Source organism: Electrona antarctica, assembly GCF_951216825.1.
Source record: "Electrona antarctica genome assembly, chromosome: 2".
Lineage (NCBI taxonomy): Eukaryota > Metazoa > Chordata > Actinopteri > Myctophiformes > Myctophidae > Electrona > Electrona antarctica.
This window is the reverse complement of record NC_136807.1, coordinates 48,570,422-48,595,650: the sequence shown is the minus strand read 5'-3', so window position 1 is coordinate 48,595,650 and position 25,229 is coordinate 48,570,422. Positions and strand designations below refer to the sequence as shown.

The window sequence follows — 25,229 nt, the reverse complement described above, 5'->3', positions numbered from 1 at the left end:
GCAACGTATCGTATCGAATCGCATCGCATCAAATTCCATGAAGTTCCACAAAATCGAAATCGTATCGATTTGGACTGAATCGAATCGAATCGTTCTGTATATAAAATGTATCGACCCCGAATCGCATCGTAGCCCATGCGTATCGATACGTATCGAATCGTCTTGTAAGGGAGAGATGCACACCCCTACTGAGCACGGTAAAATGACCCAAAATGTAGGAAGTGTGTATGTGTGTGTGTGTGTGTGTGTGCCGCACAACACATAAGGTTGGGTCATTGATTCACTCGTATACCAAAATATGTTTTAATTGCTTTTTTTTTTTATCGAGTCCCAGCCCTAATTATATATATATATATATACGGTATATATCTGAGATGACCCAACCTTAGACACTTTTGTACAGTGAGTTAGTAGAAAATTAAGGCATGAGTTACTTATGTCAGATCGGATCATTTTTGCGACATTTATAAGATGATAAAATGAGGATCGGATGACATTGATGTGGTGTTGGAGGTTGAAGTCGGGTCATAATCAATCATTGACGATCAACCTAATCACCATAATCAACCTATAGGTGATGTATTGAATTATTTCCATATATGCGTGTGCCATGATCGGGGATACTTTGTGTTCATGTCATGGTTTGGTTAATCCAGTCCACATATAGGACGTTGGCGTGGACAGCAGGCTTGTTCTTCTGAGCACATCCCCAGCTCACCACACCACACCATCCTGTTCTCACTGCAGAGGTCACCCTGTGAAGACACACAACCAGTATGGATGTTTAACACTTCAGACTGAGCTCCACCCTGCAAGAACACATGCACAACCCAACCCCATCTCACACAAATACGAAATAGCACGGAATTGCAATTCCGTACATACAGTACGGCCAGTACTGGATTTAAGGCCCTGGCAAGGGCTCTTGGACCCGTCATTGGCTGTTAAATATAGGTCAAAAAGATGATAAAAAAAACATAAAAGTCCTATTTCACCGTGTTTGGGTGAGTTGTTCGGGTGTGACATTATTTACAATGCTGTCCATATCGGGTGATAGACTAGTGTCAGCGTAGAAGTCAATCATTATTTATTACATGAACAGATCACCTCCAGCCTCTCCACAGATCTCCCAGCCTGCAATGTTATGCACTTCCTCAGTGACGATTCAGATCCAACACAGGAAGATGAAGTCCACCAAACAGGTTGACGTTCAGAACCAGACCTCCATGTGCAGAGACGCAGCCCAGCTGTTTACACACCACAGATGACGGCTTCAGGTTCCAGTTAGATGTAAAATCAGCCACTGGTTTCCAATCTCCCTGGTGTTTCACCTCCAGTTTACCAGTAGTGACTGGTTCCTCCCACCAACCTGACATCATACTCTGTACAGAGCCAAGAGAATAGACTTTTAAAAGTAATATTACTTTGAACGAACACACATACTAATAATGTAAGACAAGCAATGGTCTGTTATAAACGAACACAGGTTGGTTGTCATGGTGACTTTCTGACACTGCATGTGACCTTCACCACCAAGTGTATAGCTAGCATTTAGGCAGTGTTGATTTTGATTTAGTTTTAGTCATAGTCTTTTGAATACAATTCCATTCAGTTTTAGTTATATTTTAGTCATCTGAAAAGTGTTATAGTGTTAGTCTAGTTTTAGTCAACTAAATATCATTCAATTTGTCGACTAAATCTACAGTTGAATTAGTCGACTAATGTATTTTGGCAGGCCTTGACGATGTCGTAATGGTTGAATGCTGAAAATGGCAGATCTACAGCTATTTTCAGAGTGCAACCAAACATAAAATGACTGGTCCTTTAGTTCTACTGGATCTCTTCTCCACTAGTCCCTCCCTAACATTTTAGTGAGACATGGCCAAAGCATTTCCGGGGGTCCCCAGCCAAAAACGTTGAGAACCCCTGATCTAAGCGGTATTGTAATATTGTTTTGTTCTTTGTGCTATAGTGTGTTTCTGCATACATGGCTGCTGGGTCGCAAGACAAATTTCAGTGCGAACTGACAATAAAGTACTATATCATATCAGATCTGATATTTGGCCCAAGTTTTAAGATCAATATTCAAATGTAATTTCTGAGGAATGTTAACTGCCCTAGTATATCCATGAGTCATTTAAGCCAGACGCATTGCCATGGCAGAGCCCTGAACAGTGTTTGAATCTGCTATAGGGGCTCCATAGAGACACACGGGGACTACAAATGTCACGCCCCCAAATGAGACAGCGGCCCCACTTCTGGTCCGTTTCAACTGTGTACTGCAGCTGCCAATACAATCCCTATGAGAGTCATCATAAAATACCCTAATTTCACTGGTTCCTGAGGCTATTACTGAGGCTATAGCGATTTTTTTTTGTGTTCTAATAAAGTGTCCCATATGTTTAATGTCCTTTTCAATGTCACATACCTGCCATCTCAATATACATACTACAATGTACTATAATATACTCCATCAGTTTGTGAAAAGTGCTAGCATTGTAAATCTCAAGTCAAAGTGGTCGCACGGTATATACGTCACGGATGCATCCACTGAGGTTTTCAATACCCAGATATATTTGTTGTATTTCGTTTTATATGCTATGTATTTGTTGAAAATGATCTAAACAGCATCTTGCAAGACTATTATTAATACTCATCTGGAGTATTCACTAGGTAGTTGAAAATGTCAGGATGTCACTCCTCCATTTAGCTGTGTTATTTTCCCATGCAACTATTCAGCAAAGTTAATTATACAACAAGTTGACAGCGGTAAAACACACCGTCGGAGCTCCGTGGTAGGTAGAACATATATAGTAAGCCTGTGACATGTTCAAAATATAGACATGAATAACAAAGTCAGTCAGGATCGGGATGTATATTGAGAATTCCACTCTTCAAAGTTGGCGCTCGTAGCCTCGTAAAGGCAGTGACGTCCCGTAAAAGCGACAGGTTCTCTGTCTGCCGTCTCCCCTCTGCTCCGTTAACATTATGGGTAACTCATTCAAGTGGTAAATTAAATGTGAAATACATCCTCTATTGAGAAAACAATATATGTTGACAAAGACACTTCATACATTTGGAAACATATTTTTATTCAAATCAATATAGTCTTCAGTTCATTTCATATTATTTTAAAAGTAGGCTAACTACAGTTGAATTTCAATTGACTTCTATGGGCTGGCCTGCAGTATCCGTGCCAACGGACCAGAAGTGGGGACGCTGTCTCATTTGGGGGCGTGAAATTTGTAGTCCCTGTGTGTCTCTATGGCAGAGCTTGGATCAGCTAGGAGCTCCCAGTCCCGTCCTTGACCTCTGACCCCTGTCCTCCTGTCGCCAGACTACTTCTAAGGTTGGAAGCTGAAGCCTGCACTACTGGTGGATTTAGTGAGAGGCGCACAGCTATATCTTGCGCCACCCCTTACCCCTACATTTTAAAATGGCCGATCTACAAGCTCACAATGTGTCACATTGGTTACAGGGCTCTGCCAGCGCGTGAATTCCGTTTGCAGCCGAGCATAGGCATGGTAACGCCCCACCTGCCTACAGACACTGCCCGTTTTGACTGTCCTCCGTGGTGGATATGCTGGATAGTCTGATGTGAGGCTACGCCGTGGTGGGAAATAATACAAGTAGTATGGTATGATACAAGAGAATGCTAACTTGTAAGTTTTATTTTTGTAGAAGAGGCAAACTAATATTGTTTATGCCGTTTGCTTTGATGGAATAATTGATTGAACATTCACACCAGATTATGATTTGGGTGTGTTCTAAAATAAAGTTTTGATTGTGTAATTTGTTTGTAGTGTGTTAAAGTTAAAAAACCCCAGACGATGACACTTATAGGCATGTAGCCTTCAGTAGTCTATTATGCACCTTGCATAAGGTTGCAAGTGATAACAAAAGTCAATTACAAGAGAAGACAACCCATTGGTTTGGCAACTAAAATTGGATACAGGATAGGTGGGCCCTGGGCACTATAGGACATGAATGTAAACTAATAATCAAAGCTATAGTGTATTTGTCTTTTACCTGAGCAGGTGAGTCCAACAGTATTGTCAGGTGAGCAGGTGTTTCTAGTAGAGTCTGAGGTTCTACAGTCCAGCAGATTAGACTCACTGCCTTCACACTGGAACTCTTTGGTCCACATTGGAGCCTTCACTTCACCAATGGCACAAATGGCAGCATCTTTTTCTCAGGACAATTTAAATAGTATACAGAAAAACTCAGATTTAAAGGTAGCAGCTCTGTTTACATGTGCAAAGTCCAGCGGTCTATTTGGTACAGATAGTAGTAACCTTCCATGGTATTATAATAATAATAATATTGGAAAGTTTGTTTGTTCTGTTAAATTGCTGACCACCCAAAAGTTCTCCAGTTAAAGAGCTGACATCGGCAAGGTTCAAAGTGATTGTTGTATTTTCCACAATTCCAGAGACCATGGTTCTGACAAAGACAGAAAATGGAGCATTTTAATACTAAGCAGTTAACAATGAAGATCAGATATAGCAATAAATCAAGTGCATCAAAACATAACTCAAAGCATGATAATATAAGACAAAGAAACAAGAGCTTACATGTGGGCAGTGACGCATGGCTTGGGTCTGGAGTGGAGAACTGGGTGAGTGAACTGTGTGTGGAGTGTTTGTAGGTGAGCACACATGAACTGACAATGGCAATCAGCCCAGAGTGCTGATGGCAGACACCTGTGAGTGATTGGTGATGCAGGGAAGGGGAACTGTGAATGGTTTTGTCCAGCAGAGGGTGCCATTTAGAGGGCATGGGAAATTCACAACAAATAATAATAATAATAATAATAATAAATATGGCGATTTCTTTATTATTATTCACTATAGCACTACTAGTTTTCAAGTTTTCAAATAATTGTAGTGCCTCTGAGTACGTGGAGTAAAATTTTTTGGAAATGGGAAATGCTCAAGTAATTAACTAAAATACCTCAAAATTGTACTTAAGTAGTAAGTACAATACTTAACATGTTTTTAACTTTGCACTACTGGTTGTATTACTATTTTACCTTAAGTTTACATCACTGCAATATGAAATACTAATCTATTCACCCTCTATCCGTTCATTTCCAGAGGTTTTTGCACAGCTATGGAATGTGGTAACGAGAAGTGACGTGTGACTCTGTTGTCTGTTTACTTAATCAACATTCAAATAGGCTGATTGGAATGTGTGAAACAGATCAGTGAGAGGATTGATGGGTGTCTGAACAATGTGTGAAACAGATCAGTGAGAGGATTGATGGGTGTCTGAACAATGTGTGAAACAGATCAGTGAGAGGATTGATGGGTGTCTGAACAATGTGTGAAACAGAGTGAGAGGATTGATGGGTGTCTGAACAATGTGTGAAACAGAGTGAGAGGATTGATGGGTGTCTAAAAAAACAAAAATACATCGCATGGATGCACCTGGGACGTATCCTCAGTGATGTATCCCAAGGTCATCTGGGTTTCGGGTCTCCCAACATCATACCCCTCACTCAGGTGACCCAGCCAACCCATACTGCTCCCGGGTGCCGTCTACATTACGGCTGCCACCCGTCTCTCCGGTGGTCAGACTGTCTGAACAATGTGTGAAACAGAGTGAGAGCATTGATGGGTGTCTGAACAGTGCCTTTTGAAAACAAGGGCTATTTGCCTCTCTATAGTATAGGGCAGTGCTGCTCAACCTTTTCAGGCCGTGACCCCTCCCCTCTGTGTACCACACAATACAAAGCAAGCAACATCAACTCTAATCCTAATCTAATATAGAAAAAAAAATGTAAAAGTCCAGAATTCAAAATGTCATTGAGTAATAGTACAAAAGTATTGGCATCAGAATGTACCAACATTAGAAAGTATTCACTATGCAGAATGTCCCAAATTACTAGTACCTATAATTTGACTTCATCACTTTTTCTAATACACTTCTTGCTATTGTATGTAGTCACGGTTTCACAACAAGCATGTAGAGAGACAGGAAACCACCGCAAACACAAACAAGTCAGGAACAAAACCACATCCTCTTTAAGTGCTCAGAGCCTACAGTAGCCCACACCATGCAAGAGTTGCTTATGTATCTGTACACAAGATGTATAACAATTAAATAAAGTACAACCTTGAATCATTATGAACATGTGAGATTTTAAACACGCCGCAAGAGCGATATACTGTATGCTACCCTGCATATGCACCCTGCATTTTATTGTTTATTTGGATCCACATTAGCTCTACCTTATAGTAGGCTAGCTGTTGCAACAGCAGCTACTCTTCCTGGGGTCCACACAAACATATGTACAGTAGCCTAACAGCGTTAATTTATTTTAAAATATAGGCTACAGTACGTTTCACATTTATAGCTGAAAATATCTGATCTACACAAGCACACATGGTTTCACAGTGGTGACACGTTGTGTGAGCAGCTTGTAGATCGGTTATTTTCAAATATGTGAAGGGTTAAAGTGGTGAAACTGGTTTTTAATGCTATATTAATACATTACATTTGGCCCGGGGACCCCCTGGAAGCCCCTCAAGGACATACATACTGTGGGAGAAGGAGGGAGGGAGATCAGTGAAACCCACACACACTTGACACTTCTCCTTTGCTATACTCTATGGTTCAATGGAATTCTAAATATCTACAGAAAGCGGAAGGTGGATGTGCAGTCACAGTTTCCCTGCTATCATGTCATGATCTCTCTAAAGTTACACAACACACAACTGTCCAGTTTTAAGAACACCAACAATGTTAAATTAAGCAATATTACACGAGAGGGGGTGGTTTAACGTCATTAATGCACTTCTGCGCTGCTTTCGGAACTCGCCCGAGTTCTGAAAGCAACGTTGAGAAACATACGGTAGGCTACCACCACCACTACTGCTGTTGGTGACGAGCTGAACTTTGATCTGTTCAACTATAGTCAAACCTTGTGATTACTTGGAGGATTAGCAACTAGGCTCAGTCCCCCCAACCCCCCCCCCCCCCCCCCTCCCTCTCTCTCTGTGTATGAACCTTACCGTTTATTTGTACTTTCTGTTAGAAAACGATCAGACTACACTGGCTTGTTATAGCTGGAGCTCTTCAGAAGTCATACTGGGCAAGGGGGCATGCATGTCCTGTTCTCCCTTTTAATACCAGACATACTTTTTATACTGCCATGCTTATAGTTATATGGGCACTGGTACAACCGTATTCACATAAAATTAAAGCTCACAGATGTTTTTACCAGAGTCCACTTTGGTGTTTTCTTCATCACACATTCTAAGTGATGGAGAATTACTGTCAACTTAACCCTTTCAAGTGTGATGGGTGCCAACAGAAAAGGCCCAACAATGATAAAAGATGTCACTCACAAAAAAAAGTATGTACCAATTTGTATAATGCACAGCAGCAGAAGGAAACAGCAGTAGAGCTGTGTGAAGTCTGGTTTTAGAGCAGATCTGTCTTGTCCCTAAAATGTTGAGCAAACTTTGATCTGTAGTAGTAGTAGTCAAACCTTGTGATTACTTAGAGGATTAGCAACCGTGTGTGTGTGTGTGTGTGTGTGTGTGTGTGTGTGTGTGTGTGTGTGTGTGTGTGTGTGTGTGTGTGTGTGTGTGTGTGTGTGTGTACTGAAGTAAAGGAAACAACAGGCGTTCCTCAGTGTGAACTATCAGCACTATGGTTTTTCTTCAGTAACAGTGGTCTCCACATCCCTCCACCTCTAAAATAAACAGAAAATACATTTTCAGGTGGGTTGCCATTTTTTGACCAATCAGGAGAGCGTATGAGCAAAAAACTCTTATACTGTTCCAGGTCCAATTGTGTCTCATTTCATTCTTTGTGTCACCACTTTAATCAGAATTGCTAATTAAAGACTTAAATCATGCTATTGTCAATTAACATTTTATTAAAAGCTTTCACAGTGTACAAGTTCATACAAAGCAGGGTTAAAATACAGCTTAATAATATTGCACTTAACTTCTTTCCCTCTACACCAAATCTTCATGCTTCATCAAAAAATAGCAGCTCTACAAGCTCATTACCTTGTGACGCATTGTGAACTTGTAGGTTTGCTATTTTTTAAGAATATTCTATTTATGAGAATAAGAACACTATGGGTTCATGTGGTTAAAGACTAAACAGTGTGACAACATTACGAATACTAGAAAAAGTGCCCCTCAGGCCACAGGTCTCCACCAGTATAGGAGCATTTTTGGAAAAATGTCAAGTGGCATTTCTTCCTCAGCGTAGTGGGAATATGCGTGCACAGTTTCACCGCAATCGGACACTGTGTTCATGATTCGCGGAATTTTGTACAAAACGGGCCACTCCTGAAAACTCGCAGCCAATCAGGATGAAATATGAGAAATCAAACAGACACGTCACGATCACATGACTATAGAGATCATGTGTACCAAATTGGGATAAAAACTGAAGGAGTAATATCAAATAATGTGTTTTACATAAGTCGGCCTCCTGGTGGCGCTATAAAGAGCAGATGTGGAAAATACAGGTCAAAGGTTTTTCCTTGGCCTCTAGGAAGTGTGCATACAAAGTTGTACACAGCTCGATGCAGTTATAGGTAAAACACGATTAGGGCCTGTTATAGCGCAACCATGAGGTTGATGTGTCAATTTTCAAGTGGCATTTCTTCCTTGGCCTAGGGGGAATGTGCATGACAATTTCCCTCAAATTGCACTCTGCGTTCCTGATTTGAGGCATTTTGTTCAAAACGGACCAATCTTGCAAACTTTGGAAGGCAATGGGGATGGAATATGGGGAAGCGGACAGGTCTGTGTTAATCACATGACACTGATTTGTATGCTGTATGTATAAAATGTATGTATAAAATGTGTACGAGTAATGAAATGTGTGTGGGGCAGAGGGTCGTCGTTGGCATCCAGGGAGTGTGTGCAGAGTTATCGACCGGGCCGACGGTGCCAGAGATTAGCTGTACACGGACGGACGGATGGACACACGGACACACACACACGGACGGAGTGCACAACATACTCTCCCCATGCCTTCGGCTGGTGGAGACAATAAGCAAAAAACGTAATAGAACAAATAGGGGCTGACTTGACACACTAGGCATGTAATAGTGCGTCTCATAAATCAACATCACATCTACATTCTAACTCAGGAGTAGGCAACCTCAGGCACGGGTGCCAACATTGGCACAGGGGAGGGTGGTCACTGGCACACTGGCATAAGTGTGTGAGAGAGATCTTTTATTTTAATATTAAGAAGTATTCAAAGAAGTTTAGTCTGTGAAATGAAGTCCCCTCACATCTATATATAAATTACACCCTGCACATAATTCTACATTCACTCAAACTCTGGGCTCTGAGTCTGTGTGAAAGAAAATAGGCCACATAAAAAGGTTATGCACAGCCTATGGACAATCAAAATCAGATGGAAATATTACATTTGTATGTGGTGACATAATTAAACTTTATGTTGAAAAGGCACACTGATTATCAAGAAAATTAAAACATGGCACTTCATGTCAAAAAGGTTGCCGACCCCTGTTCTAACAGTGAGTGAGAAAGAAGACAAACCACATAACCCCCACACACGCACGCACGCACGCACGCACGCATGCACACACACAAAGGCACATGCAGGCACGCAAAGCCAGAGCCAAGGAGATAAAAGCTCTTCAAATATTCCCAATTCTCGGACAAAGGTATAGCATTGTGATTGACGTTGTCATGGGAAAAGTCATTATGGAATAATGACTGAACACAAAATGACAACAAAATGACCTTGTTGTGAATTGCCCTGTAGCAGGTTGGCACAATTTTAGGATAATATTGCAAGTTGTTGCAAGTTGTGACTATAGTTGCATTGTACATTAATATTACAGTAAGTCGGCCCAATTTTTTAGAGCCCCGTGTATGTTTTATCGTAGATGAATGCCCTGCAACTGTACATCATGCAAAAGTGTCACACGAAAGCAGTAAATATAACAAATCTACTTCAAGCCCACAACGCGCCGCATCACGGTGAGTTGTGAGCTTGTAGATCAGCTATTTTCACTATTTTAATATGGTTTTAAAATGATTAAAAAAAAAGAATTGGACAGGTGGGATTTCCACCTGACAAGCAGCAAGCCAGCAACGATATATCATTTGTGTTGTGTTATTGTTACATTACAATGCCACAGGATCATATTGAGCGGGGATAAGTGACAAGACAACATATAGTCCTTTAAACTTAGAGAGTGTGTTAATCTGGACCTATATGCTCATAAGAATACATCCTGCATCCTTCCCTACCAACAGTCATTAAGACATGCGAATCCCTTGACTCCTTCAAAACCGCTCTCAAAGGGCACCTACGGACGTCCGCAATTCGAAACTGCCCCCCCCCCCTTTTTCCCCCCTCACTGTATATGTTTCTTTTCCCTTTTTACCTCCATTATGATGAATTCCTGTTCTGTTCTTTGTCTATATAGAAGTGTCTATTTGTACGTCTCTAAATGTTTTGATGAATTGAACATGGTGGACCCTGTTGTAAACAAGTGTAATGCTTAATAAGTCGTCCACTCAGTTAACAGCCTTTGTATTGAGTTTGTGCTCGAAATGTACTGTAATTCTGCAAACTGTTAATAAATATTTCAATCAATCAATCAAATCCCCTCTTTGCCCTCTACATCAAATCTCTTAATGGAAAATAGAACTACTCTGACTGGGGTCACCCAGGGCTCTATACTAGATCCCCTAGAACAGTGGTTATCAAACATTTTCATGTCAAGGACCCCCAAATTGATATGTAATGTAATTGATATGTACAGTATTTGACCCCCATCTAAAAATACTTTATGTTGGAGAGAAGCTATTTTTTTAAGTCAAAATGATAAATGTAGGCATATACATTTTTTCTAAAATGTACAAAGAATTGCCAAACTAGAAAATGTTTTTTCTGGGGACCCACTCTGGAACCCCACCAATGACCCCTAGAGGTCCCAGAACCACTTCTTCTACAAGTCTACAAGCTCACAATACATCGTGTTGTGACGCGATGTGGGCTTGTAGATCTACTATTTTCGCATAATGTTCGTCCCCAGAATAGGGTCACTAGGGTTCAAGTTGTGAAAGCCAAATGAATAACATGCTAAAGCATCATAGTTGGTGGTTTGTGTTAAAGTGGTTATAGGTACAACATGTAGTACTTCAAGATGTTTTTTCTTTTAGTTTTTAAAATTTTCACTACTAATTACTGCTGTAGCAGAAGAACACTGAACTGCAGTTTCATCAATGAAGTGAAAACAAACATCACTTAGTCTCACAGATTGAGGCCCATGTATCTTCTGAACATCCCCCATTAATCCATGTTCCAGGGTCATTATAGTCATAGTAGGTTGCACAGCTCCTGTCTTCATCATTACGAGGATATCCACTGTACCAGTACCTGCACAATAAACAATGTATTTATTTAACCACATCCACTCAGTCACTAGAATAAAGTGACTTTGATAGACTTTGATTACAATGAAAACATGTCAAATGTCTCACTCTGTTGTCAGTGCAGGTGTTCCATCCACCCACATCCATCTGCCCTCAGTCCAGGTCAGACCAATCCATGATCTATAAGGCCACCCAGTCCTCAATCCTCTGATGAATACCTGATTATTTGTACATGTTTGAATCATCATTAATTCTATTCAATACACTTCTTCACTATAATCATTGACGCACATATGGGCGCACGAGCGCGCGCACACACACACACACACACACACACACACACACACACACACACACACACACACACACACACACACACACACACACACACACACACACACACACACACACACACACACACACACACACACACACACACACACACACACACACACTAACCTGTTCTTCTCTACTGTTAATGACCACCAGATCAGCTCCTTGACGCAGACATTCGTCTCTACCTTCCTGCCATGTTTTCCTTTCAGTAGTTCTGTAGTAACAGCTGCCTCCAAACTTCATCCATCCACTGGGACACGACTTGTCTAAAAACATCAAACAGGAGATTTACTGATGGATTTTCAATGTACTGACAATCAATTCTAAACACATAGTTGTAATAATAATAGTAGTCAGAGATGTATCATGTATAGTGGAGTGGAGGGTAGAACTATTCATATACTTTATCAATGGTGTTTTCTACTCCATACATTTACTCAATTACACGTTTCTGGTATTTTTACTTCATATAACAATATTTCAATATTGTGATAGGCCTACTTCTACTCCACTACTTCTCAGAGGCAAATATTGTAGTTAGTTTTGACTAGTTTTTACATTGATACTATGTATGTATTTTGTATCTTCTCTCACTTGCTGGCTGCTGGATTACTTCACTTGGAAGCTGGTTCTTCTGCTTCAGGTTGTCATTGTCAGACTTTAGCAGTTTGTTCTCATGTGTCAGGTTGCTGTTGAGGAACTTTAGCCGGGTATTCTGCAGGGTCAGGGTATCGTAGTTGGACTTCAGCGTGTTATAATGATGCACCAGGGTGTCGTTGGTCATGTTGTTACTGGGTGAACGATCTGCAAGGACAGAAATGGATGATAAACACTGTTGTTACTACTGTTCATGATGAGGTCAAGCATCTGCATGGAACATTTGATTTGAGAAGTACAAAACTATTGTCAACACCACTTTATTATTATTATTTTTTTATCCCACGATTTTGCAACCCACTTTTTCACCCAGTGTCAATTATCTAATCCTGGGCGCTACACTTCCTCTGCCAACCTGGGGGGGGGGGGGGGGGGGGGGGGGGTGGCAGCCGGAATGACCTCATGCTTCCTTCTATGCATGAGGAGACCTGCCTTCACCTGACAGGGGAGAGTTTCCCTGGCCAGACGTAGCACGTGGAAGGAACACGTTATTCCAACCAGTTCCTTTCCCCTCCATCAGGCACCCTGGCTGGCCAGTTTAGAGACTAGGATTACTGCATGTTTTTTGTGAGGGTACCTACCCTAGGGGACACAGGGAGAACATGCAAACTCCACAAAGAAATGCCCTTTCGCCAACCCCGCCTCGGGTATGTATGGGCACTGATGACGCAGAGGAGGGAACAGGACCCCAGCGCCCACAGCAGGAATTGAACCCAGGACCTTCTATATGTGAGGCAACAGCACTACCGACTGTGCCACGTCGGTGCCCCTAACACCACTTTATTCATCATACTTTGCAGATGCATGCAGTAATACACACAAAAAGAAGCAATGCTAATTTAAAAAAAAAAAATCACACCCGTGTGAACTGAGTGGTGTAAGGTTTTATATAGCATGATCAGCTGTGGTCTGACGTAATGTCTGACGTTAAAGATCTTTGGCTAGGTAGACTCGTCTTCTGATGTGATGATTTGTGACCATGAAGTTGATTCAGCTGGAGTTTTTGTCCGATGTGAGGTATTATATAAGGTAAGGTATTATATAGCCTGATCAGCTCTGATCTGACGTAATGAAATCACACCTGGATGTGATTTCACAACTGGCTTTTTTTGTGCAGAGAAAATGACCACGGTTGCTACGGTCATCCAGTTCACCCGGGTGTGATTTAATTACGTCAGAAATTATTTTGAACATAGCAACCATGGTCATTTTTTTATGCACACAAAAGCCAGTTGTAGGAGTGGTCTACACCACTCAAAAAGTCACCTGAAGATTTTGGTTAATACTGTGGCAATCTGGAAGCCCATCGTCACAAATATGGTAAAAAATCTGAATCTGTCTTCAGAGTTTAATACTGTAGTCTGTAGTGGCTTTTATAGATGTCACAGCTAGGCAACAAACTCCCTGAGTGAGTGATGTGGTAGTTTAGTGACGTGTAATACTCACAGTGCACAGCCTGGGCTATGTTCACACCCAGCAGCATAAGACACAGGATCCCCAGACACCCAGCAACCACTCTGAAAGGCCTTCTCCCTGTTAGACAAAAACAAGATAAGAGTCTAAAAGTGCCGTTAGCTAAACCCAACCGGACCAAAGTACTTTGAAATGACCTCTAAAATACTTTTACACATAAAGTGAATCACTTCTATAACTGTCCACGGCCCTCAGTGTCCCTCAACTCTCCTCTGTCTCCTTCTCTCTGTCTCACATTCTTTGTCAAGACTGGAAAAGCATAAATATAAGCAGACAGCTTTCAAGCATGAGAGGCTTGAACTATTGACAAGTTAACAAATGGTAACTATCTTAATTATTACTCTCAGAGTCCTGTCTTGATTGGTTTAATCAAAATTGCACTTATCATGATTTTTAGTAAATTATGTACTTAATTCAGTCAGAGAACTCACAAATAGTGACAACATAAGATGTAATGCGAGCGTGAATGCTATTTTATCTTGGCATCCGGGGCTTTGCTTCAGTTTCTCTCGCTCGCGCACGCACACGCACACGCACACGCGCACGCGCACACACACACACACACACACACACACACACACACACACACACACACACACACACACACACACACACACACACACTGTGGGAGGAGGAGGGAGGGAGATAAGTTAAAACCTTTGAACCTATGGTTTAAAATAAATTAAAAGGTTTAAACGTGTTTGTATTGGTGATTTTTAGTCTTAGTAATATCTCTTACCAGACAGCTTCTTCTTGGTCCGTAGATCTCCATATACGGCATCGTCTATCTTTTGCAGATCAAGACGCTCATAATGTCCTTCTTCAGACATTTCTACATTAGTTGTTCTTGCAGTGACGGTGGTTTCATTCTCGTAGTCTGTATCGTCTTCTCCATCTTGGACCTCAATGTTTTCAGAATGCCTCGCTACAGCCATCTGTACCTTTATGACTTCAATTCTTCCTGCATGTTTTTGACCTCTTCACAACACACTGAAGATATAGGCCTATATACTATCTTCACTGCCCTAAACGATGACAGCGCTGTTATTTTGACACACTGTATGCACCAATGAAAACATGATGCACGCACACACACACACACACACACACACACACACACACACACACACACACACACACACACACACACACACACACACACACACACACACACACACACACACACACACACACACACACACACACACACACACACACTTCTCCTTTACTCGGTTCAATGGAATTCTAAATATCTACAGAAAGAAGAAGTTGGATGTGCAGCCACAGTTTCCCTGCTATCATGTCATGATCTCTTTAAAGTTACACAACACACAACTGTCCAGTTTCATTTTCAACATTTTACTATGTCATTAATATACCTTCGAGCTGTTGTGTGGAAATAATAAAAAAGTCCCCCCCATTCTGTGTTTCCTAGAACTAGAGGTCTGAAAAAAATCTTTTTTTCATAATTACAGTTCTAGGAAACACAGAATGGGGGGGACCTTTTTATTATTTCCACACAACAGCTCGAAGGTATATTAATGACATAGTAAAATGTTGAAAATGAGTGGAATGCCCCTATCTCCCCATGGTTTCCTCATAGTCAACCAACCACCACTGGTAGTTTAACTAGCAGCTTGATGAAGTGTATTGTGTGTGTTCTGTCAGGTGGGTGACTGTGAAGCCTTGTACACACATGTCGGACTGGCATGCTCTGTTCCCTCCGTGTTTCATGGCCGCCTCAATGCTTTTCCAATGGAATTCACGTGGTTTGACTGATATGTGTGTACAAGGCCTCAACCAGTGTCAGTTGTGTCTAGAGGGTGTAGTCCTGTTCCGTGGCCAGTAGATGGTGCTGCTTCTCTCCTGTGGAAGGTCTGACAGCTCAGCTTCAACTAACTAAGGTCACATTCTCACCTAATACTTCGGTAGACTCGATGCGAATGGGCGGAAAAGTTGGGATTCTTGCATATTTAATTTGCTGCGGTTTGCCTTCACACTGTCATCCGCAGCAATTGGAAACGCAGCAGGGGGGACCTTTATCAATGTGTTCCATTCATAAACTAGCCTACACAGTGAAATATATAGTGATAAAATTATACTAATAACGTGCATGTGTCGTGCCGTCTGTAGGCTATAATACACAGCAGTGTTTTTAACGATTTCCTTAAGCAATTGATTAATGTACTCGTCCTCATTTCGATCAGGGCTTCAGTCTCCTCATTCGACCACGTCTATCCACGGTAACGGGACATCTTTGCAGAGTTTGCGCTGCATAAAATATGCCTTCTCCGTCTCCAACGCCGCTCCATCCTGGAGGCAAATCATTCCTGTGATAAAATGGCTACCAATGTAATAAAAAAGGTCAACCAAAGAACAAGATTCCTGTACAGTATTTTCGCACTCAGAAATACATTGAAATTTAATTGATTTATTGAACACTTTTGAAACAATTTGAATGTTTCAGACAGTACACATAACCAGTGTTGATTTAACAATGAGATATGATATTAATACATGTTTCAGTGCATTTATAGTGCTTTTATCCGAAGCGCTTTACTGCCTTTACATAGATTGTGCATTACATTCACCCATTCACACACACATTCATATACAGCTTATATAGCTTATATATAGGGCGCGTTCGGAAATAGTGCACTGAGCACACTGTGCAATGCACACTAATAGGCGAGTGCGCTCCCGGTGCGCATTTCCGAACGCACCCATAGATGCATTGGTGCATTCACCCACCAATGGCAGAGGAAACCATGCAAGGCACCAACCTGCTCATCAGGAGCAATTAGGGTTTCATAGTCTTGCTCAAGGACACTTCAACACCAACTTTGGGGAGCCTGGGATCGAACTGGGACCCATCGGGCCGCTCTACCGGCCACTCTACCCCTGAACCACTGCCGCCCCGGTGACAGAGATGATTTCACTACACAGCTCTCTCACACATCCAGCGGGTAGTGAAAGAACACACAGAGTTGTACCATCCGATTCCATAGCCGGCGTTATAATAGTAAGCACAGTCCATCTCTAGAGCTCCATCTCCACTAGGCTGTCCAACCCACCAGAACCTGTAGAGATGAAGGACATTTCATTATAAATACTAGGGGAGTAATGATATATATATATATATAATAGTAACTGCGTTGAAAAATCAATTTGAATTTTGAACCGTTTTTGCCGCCAGGATTAATTAAAGAATGATTACTATATGCCACGAGCATATTTGAAGATCCATAACAACGCGACCGGAACCGGATCTTGACTGAATGGCGTGTGTGTTGTCGGATTAGGTGTTGATCTCTCACTAGCTGATGAGAAGTACAGGCTGGTGCCTGTACTTCTGGCTATGCTCCATGCAATAAGCGTTGTTTTGACCAAGAAATACCGCCTGGGACGGGGAATTGGAGATAAAAGCGACTGAAAGCGTGAGTGCATGCATGCATGCGTGTGTGCGTGCGTGCGTGTGTGCACACGCAAATCAAGATGGCGCAGTCCAGTGTTATGGCCAACGACAGACAGCCATCCGAAGCTAATGTGAGTAGCCTTTTGACTAGACAGGATCAACACATTTATACAACTGAATTAACGCTACTAAGACTAATCAATTAACGTAGGTTATGTTTTTCGGGGATTGTGTTAAGAATCGAAGTATATTGAAATGTAAACAGCGACATTGACTTTGTATCGCATCATACCGTTTTGCAATGCAAATAATCGGTATTGAATCGTTTTGCAGTGCAAATAATCGATTGTATCAATACTAATATACTTGTGCGTCCGCCAACCAAGTCCCCATGCATATATGGGGGACATGGGGAGTTACTTTTTACAATTACTTTTCCATTCAATATCATTACACTTGGTCTATCGATAAATGTGTGTATTCTCTGTGTTCATGTCAAGGTACGGGTTTGCCGCATGTGTTCAGATATAATGTCTATGTATTTGCCAGATTAATCACTGTGTTTACTTATTTATATTCATATTCATACATTTTCCCATAAAAACCTGCACTATCCACATGTTTTCACCAGATCAGTTGACAGTTCAGCCACTGTGATTACAAAATGGATCACTTATCTTCAGCCTAAGGTGCTCTGGTAGACTGGTACCAGCAGGTACACTTATGAGCATCCTTATGTTCGAACATGGTGTTTGTAAAGGCCCCATTTACACTGGCAGACAAATCTAGCCTGAATCAGATCTGTGCCACATCAAGATTGAAATCTGATTGGTTTAAATGGTCACATGACTCATTTAAACAAATCAGATTCCAATCTGATTCAGGCTGGATTTGGCTGCCAGTGTAAATGGGGCCTTATTGTCAGTTCATGGCTAGCACAGAAGTCCAACAACAAGCAATGCACCACTCAGGGTCAGATCAGGGAGTATTATCAGTATTAGTATCAATGAAGGTAAAGTCTTACGTTGAAGTCGGTGATGTTCCGTCCACCCACTTCCACAAGGTTTGTTGATTGACAGCGTGTCTGTCAATCAAACCAATCCACACTCTGGGACCAACTCTGGAAACGACTCTCTGCACGAGATCCTGAACAGAAAGGTCACTTAAAGCTGCAATCAGTAAGTTTCATGTCTTTTGCAACTATAACACACAGGACTAAGCAATAATTGCGACCAAAAGTCGCAATTATGTGACGTCACGTCACGCCACGCCACTGCAAATCGTCACTCACAATTTGTGCCCAGGTCTCGTGACATCGTTATGACATCATCAGGGATGATATTAAAATCCCCATACATGGGGAAAGCCCCCATACTGTATATTGTGCCCAGGTCTCTCGTGACATCACTATGACATTCATCCGGGATATTAAGCTCATATATGGAGATCCCTGATGTAATCAATATTATATGGATATGTGTCAGAACCTGTTCTGACATTCCATATGTTGATCCTTCCCCATCCATCCTTCCTCTTCGATGTATCCCTTTTGACTGATACCTGTCCATTTAAACTCTAGACGGGCCTGCCCCAAAGTTATTTGTGCAGCCGCGCCTGGCAGCCGTTCTCAACAGGCCCAAAAATGAAGGCCCAGCCCTACCTGGGCCCTCATCAAACCCTGTACATTCAAGACACTGCCCCCGCTGCCACCCTTAGATCTCCATATATGGAGCTGACCGGTTCTGACATTCCATATGTTGATCTGACCTACTCGCACCCTGTACACTCAAGACACGCTCCATATATGGCCAGTGCACGCGACCTCGCCCTTTAGGGCATGGTCGCTTCTCGCCCTCAGGCGTCTTACTGGTAATAATAAACTTCATTGTCCCCAAGGGGATTTTCTTTTTCACATGTCTGTTGAAAACGCCCATGCCAAAACAACACAACACAGAAAAATAAAAACACATCAACACAAATTACACAATACATAACTATATGTATTGTGTATACAGAACCATATATGGGCAGGGCAGTTTGTTTAATGCAGCGATGGCTGAGGGGACAAAACCAAAGCAGACCCTTTTCCACACTAAAGTTCTGTATCTGTGTCCTGATGGCATGAGGTTAAGAAAGTGACACAGGTGATGATCAGTGTCATTTGATATTGAAAGTGCTAGCCGTGTGATGGCTTCATTGTTCACATCAGAGAGTGTGGGTGTAGGAAGTCCAATGATCTTGGAAGCAATACAGATAATACCAAGGCCAGACAGTGGCCTTGTGGTTAGAGTGTCCGCCCTGAAACTGGGAGGTCGGGGGTTCGATCCCCGGCCGGGTCATACCAAAGACTGTAAAAATGGGACCCAATGCCTCCCTGCTTGGCACTCAGCATCAAAGGGTTGGATTGGGGGGTCAAATCTACTAATCAAATGATTCCCGAGCGCGGCACGGCTGCAGCTCACCGCTCCTTGGCTGCGGCTCACTGCTCCAAGAGATGGGTCAAAAGCGGAGAACTAATTTCACTGCGGTAACGTGTGTGACAAATCGTATGACTTTTTTTTTTTTTTTTAATACTGAAAAGTTTGTTTCTGTTGGGCATGTTGTACAGTATGTTGTATAGAAACATGCAGAACAGTACAACAGAACAGAAAGAATATACTATTACATACAGATTGGTTAAAAATAATATATCTTCATACCTGTTTTTCTTTGCTCTTGATCATGACGAGGTCTGATCGTTTTTCTCGACAGTAGTGTCTGCTGTCGACCCAATTTTTCTCCTCGGTAGAGATGTAATAACACAAATCACCATCTAATGTCCATCCGACATCCGATTCTAATGACACAAATTAATGGATTGATTAACTGAATACGTTTTTATAAAAATATAGAAATGTAAAACAGCACTTGGTAGGCTACAGTAAGACATTAAGGCTAAAAGGATAACGCACAAATAGGTCCCAGGTACGTGTTTCATTGTATAGTGCTTTGGATAAGAGCGCTACATAAAGGCACCATTTACCACTTATGAAAGAATAATAAAAAATAAAAAAAAACGTGATGTCTCACTGACCACAGAGCCTCCTCTTCAACTCTTCCGGGGTTTCAGGCCTTATTTGGATTTCAGCAGGTTTGGTAGGTCTGGTCTCTAAGTCATCCCAACGTCCGCTCAGGTTGTTGTATTTGGACTGTAACAGGTCCAGCTCTTTGTCCAGCTTGTCTTTCTCTTTCATCCGTTCAGAATCTGTAAGAAGGACAATCATACGTATGTCCGTTTATCATGCATCTTATGGGCCCAGTATGGCCATACTGGCATACTCACCATAGCCTGGTCAAGGTTTCCCCCTGGTGGACGTGTCATTTCCAACTATTGTCGGCGCATGGAAACTATGGGGCTACTACCTACTAATATATACTATTCTCTGCCTATCAGGACGTAACTCGGACGCCGAGTCGGGTCTGGAGGCCTTCGCAACGCTCATGGCTCAAGGCCACCAGACACGGCGCGCCTCCGTCAGGACATCAGTGATAATAATCACGGAGAACTACCGACTGAGCCGTTGGGTCGGCAGAGCATGCCCATACTAGCTAGAAACAATCGTACTGTTCCTAACTGATAACTGCGGTCTTGTCCATTGATTCCAGTCGAAACGGGTGTAGTTTTACATGGATATGTGCTCTGACGTTCCTTCCTCGAGGTGCGTTCAGGCTATCCATTGGCTTCATTCGCTTCACAGTTTGCCGAGTTTGGTACGGATTGGAGCTACAGTAGTCCTGTGGCACCCAGGGGCTTTTCATGTGGCCCTCGGGGGCCCACACGTGGCCCCACGTGTGATTATTCTGACCGCTGACCAGTTTTGTTGCCAACTTTTGGTGTGGATCGGAGCAATGGTGCAGCTTGCAGATTTGCATGTTATGTTTGTGACGTCCAGCGTCAGTTGGCCCTCTATAGGCAATTTTTAATATAATACTTTTTTTTCCTATACATTTTAATTCCACGATTTTTGTAACCCATTTTTCACCCAGTGTCAATTATCTAATGTAATCCTGGACGCTACACCCTCTCCCTCCTTCAATGCATGAGGAGTCCAAGCCGCTTCTTGTCACCTGACAGGGGGGAGTTTCCCTGGTTGGACGTAGCACGTGGAAGGAACACGTTATTCCAACAAGTTCTCGGCGGCAGTATAAAGACCAAGATTACTTCATGTTTTTTGTGAGGGTACCTACCTACCCTACGGGACACAGGGAGAACATCCACACAGAAAGGCACTTCCGCCAACCCCACCTCGGGTATGGGCACTGATGAAGCGGAGGAGAGAACACGCCCCAGCACCCACAGCGTCCGGAATCAAACCCGAACCTTTTAGCTGTGAGGCTATACCGACTGCGCCACTGTGCCCCATTTAAGCCCCATGTAAGACATTGTTCAACAGTGCCATCTCATACAGTACATGTATTGACAGAACATCATTCTGGTCTAATTACCTTTACGTTCTAAGTTCTTCACCTTGCCTTCAGAGGTACTGAGTCTGGTCTGGATCATCTGGACCTGGTCTTCAAGGTCTTCAAGTCTGGTCTGAAGGCTCTGGATCAGTGTATGGTTGCAGCAGCTAAACGTAAATGCAGTCCTGAGTTAGGGCTTAAAGGTTTCATGACATGCTGGTGCTCGGAGTAGAACCGCTGCTCCTTCGCCTGGAAAGGAGTCAGCTGAGGTGGTTCGGGCATCTGGTTAGGATGCCTCTCGGGCGCCTCCCTAGGGAGGTCCTCGACGCACGTCCCACTGGGAGCAGACCCCGGGGCAGACCAAGGCGCAGTTGGAGGAAACACATCGACTCACTGGCCTTGGAACGTCTCGGAATCCCCCAGGAGGAAGTCACTAATGTTGCTCTGGAGAGGGAAGTCTGGAGCACTCTGGTGGAGCTGTTGCCCCCGCGACCCGACTACGGATAAGCGGTCGAAGATGGATGGATGGATGGACATGCTGGTTTTACAAAACATCAAAAGTCCTTCAAACATGTTTAAAGGGGAATACCGCTCATTTTCACCATTTTACTATGTCATTAATATACCTTAGAGATGTTGTGTGGAAATAATAAAAAAGTCCCCCCATTCTGTGTTTCCTAGAACTGGGGGTCTGAAAAAAATCATTAACATTGTGAATCACACCTTGATTCACAGATTTTCCATTTCTGGGTTTTCTTTTCTTACCGCACCGGAACCGGAGTGTTATGAGAGCATATTGGACGCAGTTGATCACCGTTTTTTTGTTTTGTTTTTCTTTTACATGCTCTTGTTCAGCACTTTGGTTTGTCTTCGGTCAATGTAAATGTGCTATACAAATAAACTTTGATTTGATTTGATTTGATTTGAAAAGGCGCAATTGGCGATAAATGAGTTAATGCCGAAGGACATCAGCGCGAGTATGGTGGCCTCGACTCATTTCGAAGGTGACGGTGGTACAGTAGGTGAATATGATAACTTATCCCCTAAAACTGGAGTATGTACTGTATGAGCCACTGACCACGGGTCTTCACCGTCTTCACCGGGACTCAGTCTGGTCTGGAGGACTTCCACCTGCTTCTGGCTGGTACTCAACCTGACATTCGTATCTGAGGAGAGAACATGAAATGAATGAATAAACATCACAGAGTCGTAGGGGTATAACGGTATTTAAAGTGCATTGAAAAATCGATCGTTTGACTTTGTATCCTATCCTATCGTTTTGCAATACAAATAATCGGTATTGAATCTTTTTTTGCAATGCAAATAATCGATTGTATCGGTGAAAATAATCTTGATTATTTTGAGACCGATCCGATATGGTATTCTTATGGCCGATACGGCCGATTCCGATATGTTACCGATTATCGTGCGTGCATCTCTAATAATAAACCAACCTGCATTGTCTAGCCTCAGGTCTTCCACCATGACTCTCAGGACTCTGACCACTCTCAACACGTCGCTCAGCTTGACGTCGGGCTCCTGAGCGCCCCCGGCAGTCTCACACACACACAGCAGCACAGTGACGATCAGAGCTCCACCGCTCGGCATTGTGAACAGCATGTTCTGACTCCGACTGCATGCAGTGTTGTTTAAGCACCGTTACTATATATGTTGTCTGGTTCTGATTGGTTCCTGCTAGGTTGTGTCTGGTTCCGATTGGTTCCTGCTAGGTTGTGTCTGGTTCTGATTGGTTCACTGCCTGCCTCCTGTGAATCATTTTATTTTTGTTTAATTTCATTTTGTTCTTTTTCGGAATCGGAAACCTGTCTGTTTCCGATTGGACGACGGTGTGAGGCGGTACTTGGTTCAGGGTGACAGTCATGTTTGTCGTGTCCCGTCAATGTACACTGTATGCACACACGCTGTCATGCTGCTAGTGATGAAATAGTCAAATATTGACCAAATCATTTACTGGACTTGTTTCCATTCAGTCAACTCCAGAAGACTCTCTCTCTCACTCACACACACACACACACACACACACACACACACACACACACACACACACACACACACACACACACACACACACACACACACACACACACACACACACAACAGAGCAGGCTTCTGATAAAGGCAGGCTCTGTTGTGGGGTCTCGTGCTGGTGGGAGTGGATATAGGACAATCAAAGCATAACCTGGTGTTACAACCCGGCCTAGGGGTCACCAGGTGTAACACAAAAGTGGTCTCCCTCCTACCTAGTTCCCAAATATAATCAGCAAACACCAGTTGAAAAGCCAAAGTACAGTGGTTTATTTCATAAGTTACAGTTACATCAAATACATGGGATAAATTACCTCAGGGTGGGCACCTGTACAGAACATTACTCAACTAAAAGAAAACCTATGCTTAGCTTCTCCAAACACAAAACAAACACAGGTATCTTACCTAACATCAACTAAAGAAACACACTATTAACAAGGAAACCAAAGGAAAGGACACCCACCCCTACATTACCAGGAGTAAACCATGTTGACAGTGAAACTTCCTAAAATACTGGTAATGGCTAACAAAAAGCACTCAAAACACCAGACTGGTGTTGTTGGGAGACTGGCATGGAGGAAGACCTCTGAAGATCTGAAGGTAGGCAGCTTTATACTCCAGACCAGGAAGCCAGGAGCCAATCACCTGTGAGGTTCCACCACTCAGCCAGTCACACTCAGCCACCACTCATTCACCATTCACACAAGCTGGTACTCACTCAGTCACTCACTCAATCAGTCACACCCACACACACACCAAGAGGGAAGAAACCTACACATATGACCCAAGGTCATAACACCTGGTCAAAACATGACTCTGACCTCTTAAAACATTTCCGAGCATACATGTATCTTGTGCTGTTTTTTTTCACATCTCACGCTTTCTTGCACTGATCAATGGACACTTTTGTTTGGTTTTGCACTGTTGACTATTTTTGTCTTGTTTTTGAGTTGCACCACTCAGTTCACACGGGTGTGATTTTTCTTGAGGAGACGCACTGATCGACTGTATATATGTTTTTGTTTATCCTTGTTTGCCCGGTTTATTATTATTATTATTTCTTGATGCACCTTGTTTCTTCTGTATACTACAGTACTTTTTTATCCGGCACAGTTTAAACTGCTACAGTGTCCGAGACAAGTCCAACTCTTCTGGCCCCAAAACTGTGGAATGCACTTCCCGTTGCAATCAGAACTGCAGCATCACTCCCAATCTTCCGCCGTAGTCTGAAAACCCACCTTTTCAGACTCCATCATGGCCCATAGCACTTACCCTACCCCCTTAGATAGCACTTTTTAGACTTAGACTCTTTGAAACAGACTTATAGCATGTCATGTAGACAGCACAATAATTGCATTGTATGTAGTCATAGCACTTCATAGTACATATGTATAGCATAGTATAGTATATACTGTATGTATAGTTTATATGTATAGTGTCATTATATAGATATGTTCTAGTTACGT

The 25,229-nt window shown here is 42.5% G+C and overlaps 1 long non-coding RNA gene across 1 annotated transcript; it reads right to left on the bottom strand.

Annotated features, from left to right (window-relative positions):
- Nucleotides 1-289: 289 nt before the first annotated feature.
- Nucleotides 290-4,633, bottom strand: LOC306916156. The gene is made up of 4 exons (XR_013788942.1): nt 4,575-4,633; nt 4,030-4,443; nt 1,108-1,382; nt 290-755 (listed from the first exon to the last, which is right to left on the bottom strand). It is a non-coding gene; the product is annotated as an uncharacterized lncRNA (long non-coding RNA).
- Between the last annotated feature and the right edge of the window lie 20,596 nt (nt 4,634-25,229).